This window comes from Mus caroli, chromosome 17, assembly GCF_900094665.2.
Source record: "Mus caroli chromosome 17, CAROLI_EIJ_v1.1, whole genome shotgun sequence".
Taxonomy (NCBI): Eukaryota; Metazoa; Chordata; class Mammalia; order Rodentia; family Muridae; genus Mus; species Mus caroli.
Genome location: NC_034586.1, coordinates 23,132,884 through 23,146,686, shown reverse-complemented (window position 1 = coordinate 23,146,686; position 13,803 = coordinate 23,132,884). Strand labels below are relative to the sequence as shown.

At 49.3% G+C, this 13,803-nt stretch overlaps 1 long non-coding RNA gene across 1 annotated transcript in view; it reads left to right on the top strand.

The window, feature by feature from the left end:
• The first annotated feature begins 8,070 nt into the window (after positions 1 to 8,070).
• The window catches only part of LOC110284271, a 27,949-nt gene continuing 22,216 nt past the window's right edge, over positions 8,071 to 13,803 (top strand). The window contains exons 1-3 of the long non-coding RNA XR_002376914.1: positions 8,071 to 8,292; positions 9,454 to 9,506; positions 12,889 to 12,982. This is a non-coding gene — a long non-coding RNA (uncharacterized LOC110284271). The remainder of the gene's footprint in view (positions 8,293 to 9,453; positions 9,507 to 12,888; positions 12,983 to 13,803) is intronic.

The window sequence follows — 13,803 nt, the reverse complement described above, 5'->3', positions numbered from 1 at the left end:
TGCCCCTCAATTAGACATCATTGTTTGGGATTAAAGGTGTGTACTGAAGGATTCCAGCCAGAGGGATTAAACATGTGTGCCAAGGATGTATTTGCATTCCAGCATGATCACAAACCTAGAAGGTCTTTAGATGTGATCAGAGCAGCCATTTTGCAGAGTTAAAATTCCTCTACAGTTCTTATGTCTAAACTGTGCATCAAAAGCAGCCAGGGTAGCTGCATCATGAGGGGCCTATTTGGCTAACCATTAAATTGTAATGATTTCCTTTAGTGATTAATACCTGAGCAGAACTGGACAGAGGTTTAATTTGGATACAGAACTCTCAGTGGAGCAAGAATGTGCTGCCCCAGTTATCAGGCAAGACACGGCATTGAGCGATGGCAGCAGTGTCCTGCTCTGCCACTGTCAGTACATCAAGGGTATCAGGTCTTGTAGCATGATCACCCTAACTGTTGGATTCCAGAGTGTGATCCCACAGAACACGATGGCACATCTGGCAGGTACAGAGAGTGCAACAGAACAGCAGGAAACACTCTTGAGAAGGAATCAAGTGGTGACCAAACAGAAAATGGTGCAAGGTTGCTCTTGGTGTGGGGACACCAGCAGCATCAAAAACAAACTGTCGAGTAAGTTGGCCGCTGCTCTGAAGTCTAGAAAAGGAACTTCTAAGTCCATTTTCCCCAGGGTATAGTGGCACACACCTTTAATCCCCAGCGTTTGGGAGGCAGAGGCAGGAGGATCTCTGAATGTGAGGCCAGCCTGGTCTACAGACCAAGTTCCAGGCCAGCCAGGGCTACATAGTGAGACTCTGCCTCAAGATAAAGAAGAAGGAGAAGGAGGAGGAGGAGGAGAAGGGGGGGGAGGAGAAAGAAGAAGAAGAAGAAGAAGAAGAAGAAGAAGAAGAAGAAGAAGAAGAAGAAGAAGAAGAAGAAGAAGAAGCAGCTTCAATAGTCCTGAGCAGTCCTGAATGAGCAGTTGGAGGGCTGGAGGGCTGAAAGTAGGTGCTAGGATAGGATCGCTAGAGTGACCTGTAGCTGGAGAGGAAGGGGAGGAGTCTGGAGAAGCTGGGGGGGAGAGGGGAGGAGAAGCTGGGGAGGCTGAGGCAGTAAGAGAAACTGAGGAAGCAAGGAGAGCAGAAGACCTTGTAGAGGTGGGTTGGGAACAATAAGGAGGAAGTTCATCAGCTGGATCAAGGATAGTGGAAGTTTCATCTGGTTACGATTTCATAGCTAGGAGGAGTTCAATTGGCGATCAGAAGGAACAAAGAGAAGATGTGAAGGCTGCATGTAGGAAACCTACTTTTAATTTTCCGGGTTGATGGCAGTAGTTATAAAGGTCCCTTAAAATAATGGGATCAAAGGTGCCATTAGGCAGCCATTTAGAGTCTTTATCTATTGGGTATTGGGGTCAAGTTTGACTGTAATAGTGTATGGGTTTGGAAAATAGTTTTAGATGTTTGAGGTTTTACAGGAGGCATCCCAGTTGGGAGGCTGAAGGTATGGATGAAGGCACCACGATACATGGAAAACTCAATAGAATATACTTCAGGAGAAAAGGGAGGAGCCTTGTCTTGAGAAGAGAGAAATCAAATCCAAGGGAAGAATGGATGGGTAGGGAAGTGGGGGGCGCTATGGGGGACTTTTGGGATAGTATTGGAAATGTAATTGAGGAAAATATGTAATAAAAATAAAAAAAAAAAAGAAACAGGAAAAAAAATGATATTGAATGGTTATGTTCAAATGTCTCTTCAAATCTCTGTAAGTAGTAAAAGTTGCTCTAAATAATATTTTTTANGGGGGGGAGGAGAAAGAAGAAGAAGAAGAAGAAGAAGAAGAAGAAGAAGAAGAAGAAGAAGAAGAAGAAGAAGAAGAAGAAGAAGCAGCTTCAAGAAAAAGAAGAGAAAGTCCTTTTCTTTGAAGAGGACAGTGAGTCTCCTTGGTGGCTTAGCCAGCCATGTCTGGACACTGGGGAAGGGAAGCTCTATTGTAGAAAGTTCCTTGCTGAGTCAGAGTGGGACTCACCTTTGTATACCTGAAGAGAATCAGTGATGTGAGCTTGCGGCTGCAGCTGGGGTCTGAGGGAAGTGACACAGCAGCTCCAGAGAGGCTGAGGACCACATCCTGGGAATTCTTCCTTTCCTGCTCACTTTCTCCCCTCCCCTCTCCTCTTCCCTTCCCTTCCCTCTCTCCTTCCCTTCTAGAATTCTTCCTATTTCTTTCCTCATCCCTCCCTCCCTCCCTGCCTCCCTCCCTCCCTCCTTCCCCTCTTTCCTCTGAAGTAGGATACAAATGAAGAAAATACATTGCCGATGATGGGTCTGCTTGAGGTTTTACAAGCACATCCGTCGAGTCTCTGCTTGACATGTGGAACTGGGGACTGGGTCCAGTCTGTTCAGCTCAGCCTCACCCCAGGCTCCAGGCTTCTCGCAGCAATGTGGGCTGCATGCATGCAGCAGCCCCTTTGTCGGTGCCTGGAGTCTGGAGCACAGCCAAAGTTCTTGCTGAAGGTCCAGCCCCAGTTCTACACTGCTCAGGGTGCTGCCTTGGGGACAATTGGCTTATGAGGGCTCTGCCCTGTCAACAGAGCTATCTATAAACAATGGCTTCATGGGCCATTGGAAGGCGGTAGACACCTCTGTTGGAATCCACTTGCAGGAGCTGGGTCGTTTGCCATGTGCCCTTAACGGTATATTTTGTCCCCCATCCCTTCTTCCTCTTGGGGTAGGGCAGTCTCACTATGTGGCCAAAATTATCCTTAAACTTAATGGTCCTCCTGCATCTGCCTCTTAAACGCTGGGATTATAGGCATATACAACTCGTGGCAGTTGACGCAGCTCCTCAGATGGTCCCTCTTTCCCTCCCCCTTCTCCCTTTCCCTCCAGTTACCACTGTGGCTACCTGGTGCTACTTCCTCCTCCCCCTCCCCCCACACCCCGCAGCTCTCCTCCCACCCCACTGTAACCATCCACTTTGCCACAGATCTGTAGCAATGAAACCAAAGGGACAGTGGACTAAAATACTGATAGACAGAATAAACCTTTTCTCCTCCTTGTTTGTTCCCTGGGCATTTTGTCACAACGGCAGAAAGCTAACACACCATCAGCTCCCTCCATAGGCTCTGGGCCCCCCAAGGGCTCCCTGCCACTGACCTGGTTAGCACTGGGCCATGAGTCATTGGAAAAGGCCCATAGCCCAGCCCCCTGCAGGTCAGAGCCCTGGAACAGCCTGAGCCCAGGCCCCAGCACGGTCCCTGAAACCTCAGCTCCTTGAGCACTGGAAGTCACTGAACAGGTAGATAAGGGACCAGGAGGAAAGGAACCTTGAGCTTATGCAGGGGTGAGGGCATGGGGTTAGGGGGTGGGCTGGATGTCACTTCCCTCCTGCATGCTTCTTCCCAGGCCGCCCTGACTTCTGGGCATTGGTCCTGATGGAAGGATGTTCTGGGGTGGCAACAACATAGGCTCTGCTTCGGGATACACTACATCTCTAATGCTCTTCTCCCTACCCTCCATGTGGAGTGGATCGCCTCCGGGGTTCTTCCTGCTTGCTTCTGAGGGAGGCCTGTGCCCCAAAGCTGAGCTGAGCCTTTCTACTTGGCCTCTAACCAGCTGGACTGCACAGGCCTCTTTGAGCCCTTCATGGCTTCACACAGTAGGATCACAGTCCTGGCTCTGCTGACCTTCCAGCCTGATGTTCAGGTGAAATGTTAGCTAGGGAAGGACTATGCCCAGGAGGCTCTGCAGATGGGCACTGGACCCTTGAATGATCTGAGTCTCATTCATTTGCTTGAGACAGGGTCTCGTGTAGCTCAGGTTGACGTAGAACACATGACATAGCTGAGGATGACCCTGAATTTCTGAACTCCCTGCTTTTACCTTCCAGTACTGGGGTCACAGGTGTGTGTCACCACAGTGGGTTTCTATGTTGAGGGAGCAAAGGCCTGGCTTCATATGTTCCTGGCAAGCACCCTACCAACTGAGCCACATCCCCAGATTTGAGAGGTCGGACGATCTCACAGTTATAGCCAGGGTCTACTGTGTGCCTGAGCCCATGTGTACCATAAGGCAGGATAGGTACTGACCAGGGAGTCATAGATCCACGCAGGTGGCATCTGGCCTTGAATTTGGTGGCCTTAGAATCTTCCCATCCGGAGGCTTCTTCATTCTCTCTGGACAGACAGACAGAACATCTGATATCATTTGGAGCACACATCTGGTAGGGGCCAGTCAGTGCCCCATACTAGCCTAGGGGGGCAAGGTAGAAAGAGCCCCAGGTGCTGCCTCCAGGCACAGAACTGGCAGATTGGCTCAGGCCCTGAAGCATCTGCACCCTCCCGCACCTCCCCCTGCCTGGCCCTCCTCTGCACCATTCCCGTGCTCCTCAGACCTCAGAGAATATTTAACCACCTGTTAAATGATTTGTCCCATCTAGGTCCCTGCACTCAGGGCATCTCATGGGCCTCCTCGAGAATTAACTAGAGCCATAAATCAAAGCGACGCGTGAGAATTTTCAGCTGCCTCAGACAGCAGGCAGCCGCGTGTGCCCAGATGGGAAAATGGCATTTAGAAGGGAAAGGCATACACTGACCTGGTCCAGAGCCACCCAGACTAACCTAGAAGGAGAAAGAGGGAGGTGGGTGGGCCAAGGCCGCTAGACTTTCAGAGCGCTGTTGGAAGTGTGGGAGGGGGAACGCCAGTGTTCTTTGAGCTTCTGTCTGAGGCAGGCAGCATCCTAGCTCTTCTACAGCTGGCAAAGAGCTAGGCCACCGCCACCTGTGGTCTCATCTCATTACAGAGCAGTCTCGGGGACACTGGTGCATTGGTATCAAAATGCAGTCCTGAGCTATGGGCATCAAGAGACAGGATGGGGAGGGGGAGGGCCCTGATTACTGGTAGGCCGGAACTGGACATATGTGGCTGAACCCCGGAACCAGACCATGACTTGGGCTGGGCACTGTGATAAGAGAATACCAAGTGAGGCTACGTTCAGATTCTGGGTGGCACAGGGGTCCAGGGGGAACAGGTGAAGTGGCCAGCAGGCTTCACAGCCAGTCAAAAGCTGGCCCTTGAGTGCCCCTGCCTGGTCACCCAGACCTAAGAAGGAGATGGCCCAGATGCTTTGGCTGCTGGCTCTCTGCATGGTCCTTCCTGCTTGGCTTCAGTAATCCCTCCAGGCAGCTGAGGGGCCGATTGCCTAGCCACAGTGCTGGGCCCACCTCATAGCCTCTTGGAACCTGTCCTGGGTTCTGCTTTAGGCTGAGGTCAGGAAAGCACGTTCAGAGAGGAGCATGAGTCAGGGACCCAGGCAGCCACATGTAGCTCATCTCCTACAAGCAAGGTGGTCTGTCATTGCTTAAAGAAAACAGTTAATGCAAGAGGTGCAGCCCCAGCTACTGCTGCCACTGACCCAAGGCTGAGTGAGAAATGTACTTTTCTAACTGGCCTGCCGAGGGTAAGTCCCCCACCTTGAGAAAGTGAATGGAAGGGGGCTGGAGAGATGGCTCAGTGGTTAAGAGCACTGGCTGCTCTTCCAGAGGTCCTGAGTTCAATTCCCAGCAACCACATGGTGGCTTACAACCATCTGTAATGAGATCCGATGCCCTCTTCTGGTGTGTCTGAAGACAGCGACAATATACCTACATACATGAAATCTTTAAAAAAGAAAAGTGAACTTGAATCTGTTCCTAAGGCGGGTTTGTATGTATGCCTGTTTGGGATTTTTTTGTTGTTTGTTTGCTGAGATAGGGTTTCCCTGTATAGCCCTGAGTGTCTTGGAACTCGAACTGTAGACCAAGCTGGCCTTGAACTCATATATCTACCTGCTTCTGCCTCCCGAGTGCCAGGATTAGAGGTAAAGCTTTTAATCTCCCACAACCCATTAGAACTTTTGTTCCCACAAAAGCCCTGCTGTATTCCTGGAAGTTGATACCCAGAGTGGCTGGCCTCTGTGCTTTCCAAATAAATTAACCAGTCAAGAGTTGACAATAAGGCTGAGCCCATGAGGAACAGCCCGGCCTCCTTGCATTAGGGATAAAAGAGGCCCCCTGGCTGTGTGCTGCTGGCTTGCCCAGCTTGGGTCATGGGACAGCCCTTCTGAAATCGCCTTGATGAGTTCCTGTTAATCCCAAAATGAGAGGAGAAAGACCACTAACCCAAATCATCATAGCCAAAGCAATTAATTAAAGCAAGCAATTAATTAAAGCAGGCTTTTAAAAATTCATGTGCACGGGCTGCGGTCCCTGTAAGGCAGGGTTTGAGAGGTCAGCACTAGGTGTGAGGAAGACAAGGTTTTTATAGTTTACAAATAGGGGATTTTGAAGTGGGGGATTTGGTGGGCAAAATGGGTGGGGTTACAGAACCTTTCAGAACAAAGGTCGGGTTGCAAGATGGTTATAAACAACTTTTAGAAACAAAGACACGATTGCCATTCCTGGAGCAGGCTCTGCAGAAACGTTCGTAGTTAAGGTTACAGGTGGGGCCTAGCCCGGACCTTGAGAAACAGATTTAATCATAAGCAGGACTGAGCCTAGTTTGTCTTTACTATAAGATGGCTGTCAGCCCAAGATGGAGGCAGGCCGGCTCGTCATTGCTCTCACACTGCTGTTCTGGTATTTGCTCATGGAACACGGAGGCTGCTCTTTCCCAGCTGCCGATGCTGTGGGGCCGGGTGGGGCCCGAGTTAGAGCGTGATGACTCCTGTTTCCAGGGCAGGAGACCTGGCAGGGGCCCAAGGAGTGTCCTATGGGTGGGTAAGGGGCACAGGCAGGCAGGATGCAGGGCCGTCAGGGACCCCAGGACATGTGGAGTGGACCCCGCCAGGGGCAGATAAATGGCCAGATGGCAGAGGAAGGAAGGCGCTGGCGGCGGCCTCCACTGGGAAAACTAATTAAGCTCTCAATTAGCACAGTCCTGCCCCTGTCTGCTCTGAAGGGCACTCAGGGTCCTGGCTGCTCTGCCCAAGCCAGGAGTTAATAAGTTATGTAATGTACTCAGCAGGGAAGCAACCAGAAACACCTGCTGTACTCCACCGGCCTGCCACCCACTGACACCTGGGCCACCGGGATGAGACAGCACAGGCAGCCACCTACCTGCCCCTGGAGAGTCCCTGCATCTTTTACTACTCACAGAAAGGAAAAGACTGAGGGCCCCCGCATGTCAGGGCAAGGGGCCTAAAGAGTCACTGACTGGTTGCAGGACAGTGGGCACCAGAGGAATAAAGGGGAGTGGGGAAAAATCCGAGTCCTGCCAGAGTTCTGGTGCTCTGGGCGGGCAGACATGGAAGGCCTGCCACATGCTTTCCACGAGGCCCCGGTGGGTGACTGTCTGTGTGAAGCCACGAACTCCAGCTTGGCAGGTGGTGGACAAGGGGCAGCCTAGGTACCAGGTTCTCAGTCTTGGGCATCTCATGCTGGACACCGTGGAAGAACTGAGAACAAAATGGGTGCCCCTGGGGGGCAGCTCAGTCAGGCTCAAGAGAGGAGAGGGCAGGAGAAGAGGGACACTGGGTGGTTTCCACATGAGCGAGAATCCTTGGTCCAGTCCGTGGCTAGAGCACAGGAAGGCCTTCTGGCAGGAGGTTAGATGCGGCTCATTAGGGGAAAGCCTATCCCATCGTTCAAGCACAGCAGACCTTGAACAGAGGCAGTCTATGGTTTTAGAGCTTTATTGTAGAAAGCAGGGGGAAAGAGAGAAGGTAGAAAGAGAGAGAGGGGCAGGCTATGGCCACATGTAGTGGGGGAGGGAGAGAGAGAAGGAGGGCTAGAGGAGAGAGTAAGAGCTTAGGGAGAGCGAGGAGGGGCCAAGCAACTCTTTTTATAGTGGGCTGGACTATCAGGTAACTGTGGGGAGGAACATACCTGGCTATTGTTTAGTACCAGGACATTCCAAACCTATGAGCTAACAACTTGACCCATGACCTGTAGGCCGGTTGCCAAGCCAACGACCACCATATCCCAGAACCCACTTGGCTCACCTCCCAGCCTTACTTGTGTGATGTCACTTTCCATATAAATAAGGAGAACTCCCCTCCCCCCCCTCTCTCCTCTCTCCTCTCTCCTCTCTCCTTCTCCTTCTCTCTCCACTCCCCTTCTGCTCACCCTGCCACCCCTTTCTTTGTCTCTCCCTCACAATAAACCTCTTTCAGGTGGCACCGCCTTGGCTTAGCATGTCTTTTGGTGTTATCTGCTATCTTAATACATCATTTTGGTGCAGAAACCCGGGATAGCGGGACCGCCAACAGCCGCTAGATCCCAGAGGATTCCAGCAGATTCCAGCGGATCCCCGAGAATGCAGTGGTGAGCATCTTCTCCTTTCCACCCCTAACTGCAGCGTTAGTCACGACCATGCCAGTACTCGCACCGAGGTCCCCACGGCAGTCCCCACCCCACCGGCCTTGTGCTCACAGCTGCTGTTTTTGAACTTCTGTCAGGGAGGCACGTTACATGCCATTGAGTCTCTGCTGCTGAGAGGAATGGCTGGGCCCATACAAAGGTCAGTAGGGCTGAGCATAATTGGGGGTGAAGCATCACTGCCCACCATTTTCACCACGTGACCTGCTGCCACAGGACATACGAACTTCACACTACGTAAATTGTGCCATTCTAGTACATCTTACAGGCCGGACTTCCACGCTCTCATTTACTGGTTCACTAAAATTCTCTCTCACACACACAATGGCATATTAATTGATAGGGCTGGTCAGCTGAAGAGGCCTCCGGTTCCCAGAACAGAGCCTGGCCAGTTCTGTCTGGGGACTAAAGGGTTGGCGTTTTACAGCCATGCCTCCAGCTGACATAGGAGTTAAGACAATTAATCATTTGGGTGCTCCCACTCTCAAAGGAAAGTTGCTATCTCTCATGGGCTCCCACAGCCGGCTGAAATCCCTGGATCCAGGGTAGAGCACTTTCCACAGTAAACCCGGGGCTTATACTGGGTAGCCACTAGAGATCCTCGTGATGACTTGGGCATTCTAGCCTGGCTGATTTCCTTTTTTGGTTCCTGGATTGTTCTCGGGACACCAGCAACCCCCAAATGGGTAATAAAATGTCTTCAAATGTACCCCCAGATACACCACTGGGATGTCTCCTAGAAAATCTCAAGTCTTTGAAGCTAACGCCTCCTTCGAAGGCATCCACCCACACCGGAATATCATTAAGCCATTGAATTTTACTGGTGTGGGATGCAGGCAAGATAGTGGCCATTACCGAAAATACTCCAAACCTCTTGTGTTAGAGTGAGGTTTAGGATCTTCAAAAGTCTTAATTCCTTGTCCCTTCTTTTTTAGTCCATGACCAGGCAAAAGTCCCTGCCTGAGTGTCTGCTGAGTCACCATATCATTAGGACTGTACATTATAACGCCCATCTGTGACAAGAGATCTCTTCCCCATAGAGTTACAGGCAAATTTGACATAACATACGGCTGAATTTTTCCTGATTTTCCTTCCCCATCTCTCCAGGTTAGCAATTTGGAGCTTCGTTTTGGGTTACTAGCATAACCAATTCCTTGAAGGTGAGTAAGCATATCAGACAAAGGCCAAGCTGAAGGCCAATCCTGTCCTCTAATAATTGTTACATCAGCTCCAGTATCTATTAATCCTTCCAAGCTTTTTCCTTCAAATGTCAATTTAAGGTTAGGTCTCTGATTAGTAATAGATTGGACCCAATTCACACCAGAGGAGTCAAAACCACCTTGTCCTCTCTCATTCTTAACATATCTCGTCGATGGTGGATGTAGAGGGATTAAAACAAGTTGAGCAATTCTTTGATTAGCAGGTACAGTTATAACACCATGAGGAGAAGCAGCTATGATTTTAATTTCTCCCTCATAATCATTATTTATAACACCTGGATAAATCAGCAGGCCTTTTACAATAGAACTGCTTTGTCNTAAAAGAAATCCACAAGTTTCTACAGGTAGAGGTCCAAAAACTCCGGTAGGCAGAGTTTGGACTCCCATTTCTGGGGTTAATACTGCGTGGGTGGTTGAACAGAGGTCCAATCCTGTACCTCCTGGTTTTGCCCTGTCAAGTTCAAAAACTGATCTCTTTGGCTGGGCAGCAGGTTCATGGCCCCATAAACTGTTTTCTGTGGGTAAGTTGGGGCCTGGAGCTGGCCCCTCCTCTCGTTTCCCGGCAATGGACGGCCCAGAGTGCCTGGCTTGGATTTGCACACCTTAGCCCAATGGGTGCCCTTTCTGCACCGGGGACAAATTCCTGGGACACGGCCTGCTTGCCCACTCTCGGCACCTTTGTTCTTAGGACAATCACTTTTAAAATGACCCAAACTTCCACACTTAAAACATTCATTATTCCCTCGTTTCTGCGAGAACATTGCTTGTACGGTGGTCCCTTGCAAAGCGGCGCCAAAAGCCAAATCCTGATATGACAGCCCGATCTCTGCACAAAGACGGACATATCCTGCTAAGTCTCTTTGTCCTTTGTGCGGCTGGATAGCGGCGCAACACACTGCGTTAGTGTTCTCATAAGCCAATTGTGTAATGAAAGGACTTCCCATGTCAGATTTTCCAAGGATTCTACTAGCTGCTATTAATAGCCTATCCACAAAGTTCTGGTAAGGCTCATCAGGACCCTGCCAAATGCTGGCTAAACTTCCACCAGCATCCCCTCTAACTGGTAACTGTCCCCAAGCATGGCAGGCAGCCCCGAGATCTTCGAGTATACTCCAACAGGAAAACCAATCTGATTAGCCTGGCCCTCATACGGACCTTCTCCCAGAAGCATGTTACTATCCCAGTCTGGATTACCGGTCTGAGCACTTAAAGCGGCAACTTTCTTACTGGCATCTCACCACTCAGAATCCCAAAGTAAGAAATCTCCTCCTGACAGAGTAGCCTTACATAGAGTCTTCCAATCTAGGGGGGTTAAGTGTGACTCCACGACCATATCCAGTAATGCTTCTGTGAAAGGGGCTGAAGGACCGTATTGCACAACAGCTGTTTTTAACTCCTTTATCAACTTGAAATCCAAAGTCTAGTATTGTCTGACTCTAGTATCTTGCTGGTCAATTACTTTGATGACAGGAAAGGCTAGCACATGAGATGTATCCTGTCCTCTCCCACAAGCCTGACTCACGCTCCTCCTAGTGGCGCTTGGTACATTTCAGAAGAGTTACTCCTTCCTGTATCTGACGTCCTTTTTAGCTCCCAAAGCTCATTAGTCAATTTCTGCAGCCTAACTTCAAACTCTAATTTGCTTAGTTGTGTGTTCCTATGAGTAGCATCTCCCATGGTGGAGGCTATAGGTGGAGCGGGAGACTTGCAAGGAGGCCAATCCTCCTCAAAATATTTGGCAGCTCCTCTTTCTGAGTGATCTTCTTTGTCTAAAATTAGCTCATCATCAGAGTCTCTATGTCTATCAAATTTAGAGTTGAGAGGACCCTTTTCTGAGAAGACCCTCTCTGACAGGTGCTCTTCCTAAGATTCATCATGCTCTGCCTGGGTACTATCTGACCCCTGAGAGATCACCCTTTCAGTAGCATCTTTTACGAATGCCCAGAGGCAATGGGTGAAATTATCTGCCTGAGTGATTTTCAAGGCTTTTCCAATTTTCTCCCAGGTTCTGATATCTAAACTTTCTTCTTCCTTGAACCATGGGCAACAAGAATCTATCCTATCTAAAAGATTTTCTAACAATTGTACTTCAGGCCCTACTCCTCTTGCCCAGACCAACTCTTAAAAACTTCGGACAACCAAAAAAAAGAAAAAAAAAAAAAAAAAGCCGGGCGTGGTGGCGTACCTTTAATCCCAACACTCCGGAGGCAGAGGCAGGTGGATTTCTGAGTTCAAGGCCAGCCTGGTCTACAAAGTGAGTTCCAGGACAGCCAGGGCTATACAGAGAAACCCTGTCTCGAAAAACCAAAAAAAAAAAAAACTTCAATCGCCTGATTCATTTCTTTTTAAAACCCTTTTCCTCTCGTCTGAGGCAGCTTTTAAAAGCTGCAGACAACCACCTGATCAGTTCCTAGTTCCGATATTTCCGCTGCTGACCTAAGTTAATCCAGAGCTAGCGCTGGGTTAGTGCTGATTCCATACTTAGCCCGTATCCTCCCTCACCTCTAGCAACACTTTAAAAAATTAAGTTTTAAACTAGCGCTAGAATGTGTACCTGTTGCTTCAGTGTCCGATACGATCCTTTTCTTTTTCTTCCCATGGAGCTCCACATGAAACAGCATTCCTTCAGCATCTTCCTGAACTTCTTCAGGTCCCGGTCTGGGCGCCATATTGTTGCAAGCTGGCCAGTGGCTCACATGGACAGGGTACACCTGAGTGGCAGGCAGGGCTGAAAGAGAGGGAAACTATGCAGACAAATGGAGCTAAGTCAAGATTCCTGATCAAAGCTCAAATGTTTAATGGCAAATGCAATTATAAAGGGGGAAGGGGAGACCCAGTCCCGCAATTCATTCTTGGAGCCCAGTTGAGGTGATGACTTGCAAGATAAGGTGTAGTCTCCAGAATAGCTCTGGGGCCTCTCAGCAGGTAGCAGTATCTTGAAGAGGAACAGCAACAGTGGCTGAACAATAGAGTGATCTAGGAAGGCTCCATGCTAGGTAATCTCCTTAGTGGCAGCAAAGTGAAGGTCTGGCTCAGCCTGCTTCAGGCTGGGGGAAGGTTACACTCTTCTTTTTTTTTTTTTTGTTCCCCATATTCCCCTAAACCCAAGCTCGCCAGCAGTTCCTCTGCTCCTCCTTTTAGCCAGCCAACCTACTAACAATACCATGTTATTCCCTTTACCAGCCTCACAGGTAGATCCCCGAGTCTAGGTTGTCCAGAACTCCTCTGTTGCTAAACACCATTCTCCTGTTGTCATCCAATTATTGGACCATACCAGGAACATCACCCAAGCTTAATACCCTCTCTCTCTCTCTCTCTCCAGAATCTCAGGGGACTTAAGCTGATCATTTCTGACCACTTGAGGAAAAAAGTTCTTCACCCTACTTCTTCTCCCTTTAACAACCCTATACTAGCAGGTAAGAAACCTAATGGTACCTATCACTTAGTTTAAGACCTCAGGCATATTAATTCTGCAGTGGTTCCTCTCCATCCTGTCATGGCTAACCCTTACACTCTTCTTTCCACTATCCCCTTGGGGACTTCTCATTTCTCAGTCCTAGATCTCAAGGATGCATTTTTCTCTATCCCTCTAGATGCTCAGTCACAGAACATATGTGCCTTTACCTGGACAGATCCTGACACCCACTTTTCTACCCAATTTACCTGGACTGTTCTACCTCAGGGATTCCAGGACAGCCCACACCTATTTGGTCAAGCCCTGGCTTCTGATTTATCTCTGTCTCTCCCTAAATCTAAGATCATACTTTATGTAGATGATGTCCTTCTCTGTAGCCCCTTAATAGAAATTAGCCAAGCTGACACATCTGCTATTCTGAATTTCCTCTCCAATAGAGGCTACAGGGTCTCACCTTCTAAAGTCCAACTGTCCACCCCACAGGTCACTTATTTGGGACTAACAATTATCCCAACTCACAAGGCTATTACATTAGATTGAAAGAATCTGATTCAGTCTCTAATTGTCCCTTCTACGAAAGAAGAGATTTTATCATTCCTAGGAATAGCCCGTTTTTTACGTTCATGGCTTCCTTCTTTTGCCCTCCTTTCTCGTCCTCGATATGTCTTGTGCGCGCCTGACTCACCAGCAAGAACGACGATGCTGCAACAGGATCCTTCTGCATGGGATCCTTCTGCACGCGTTTATTGGGAGAGCTTGATTGCAGAGGCGAAGAGACCCCAAGCCCAGAACTGGTGCTGCTTATATAGGCCTAGGAGAGGC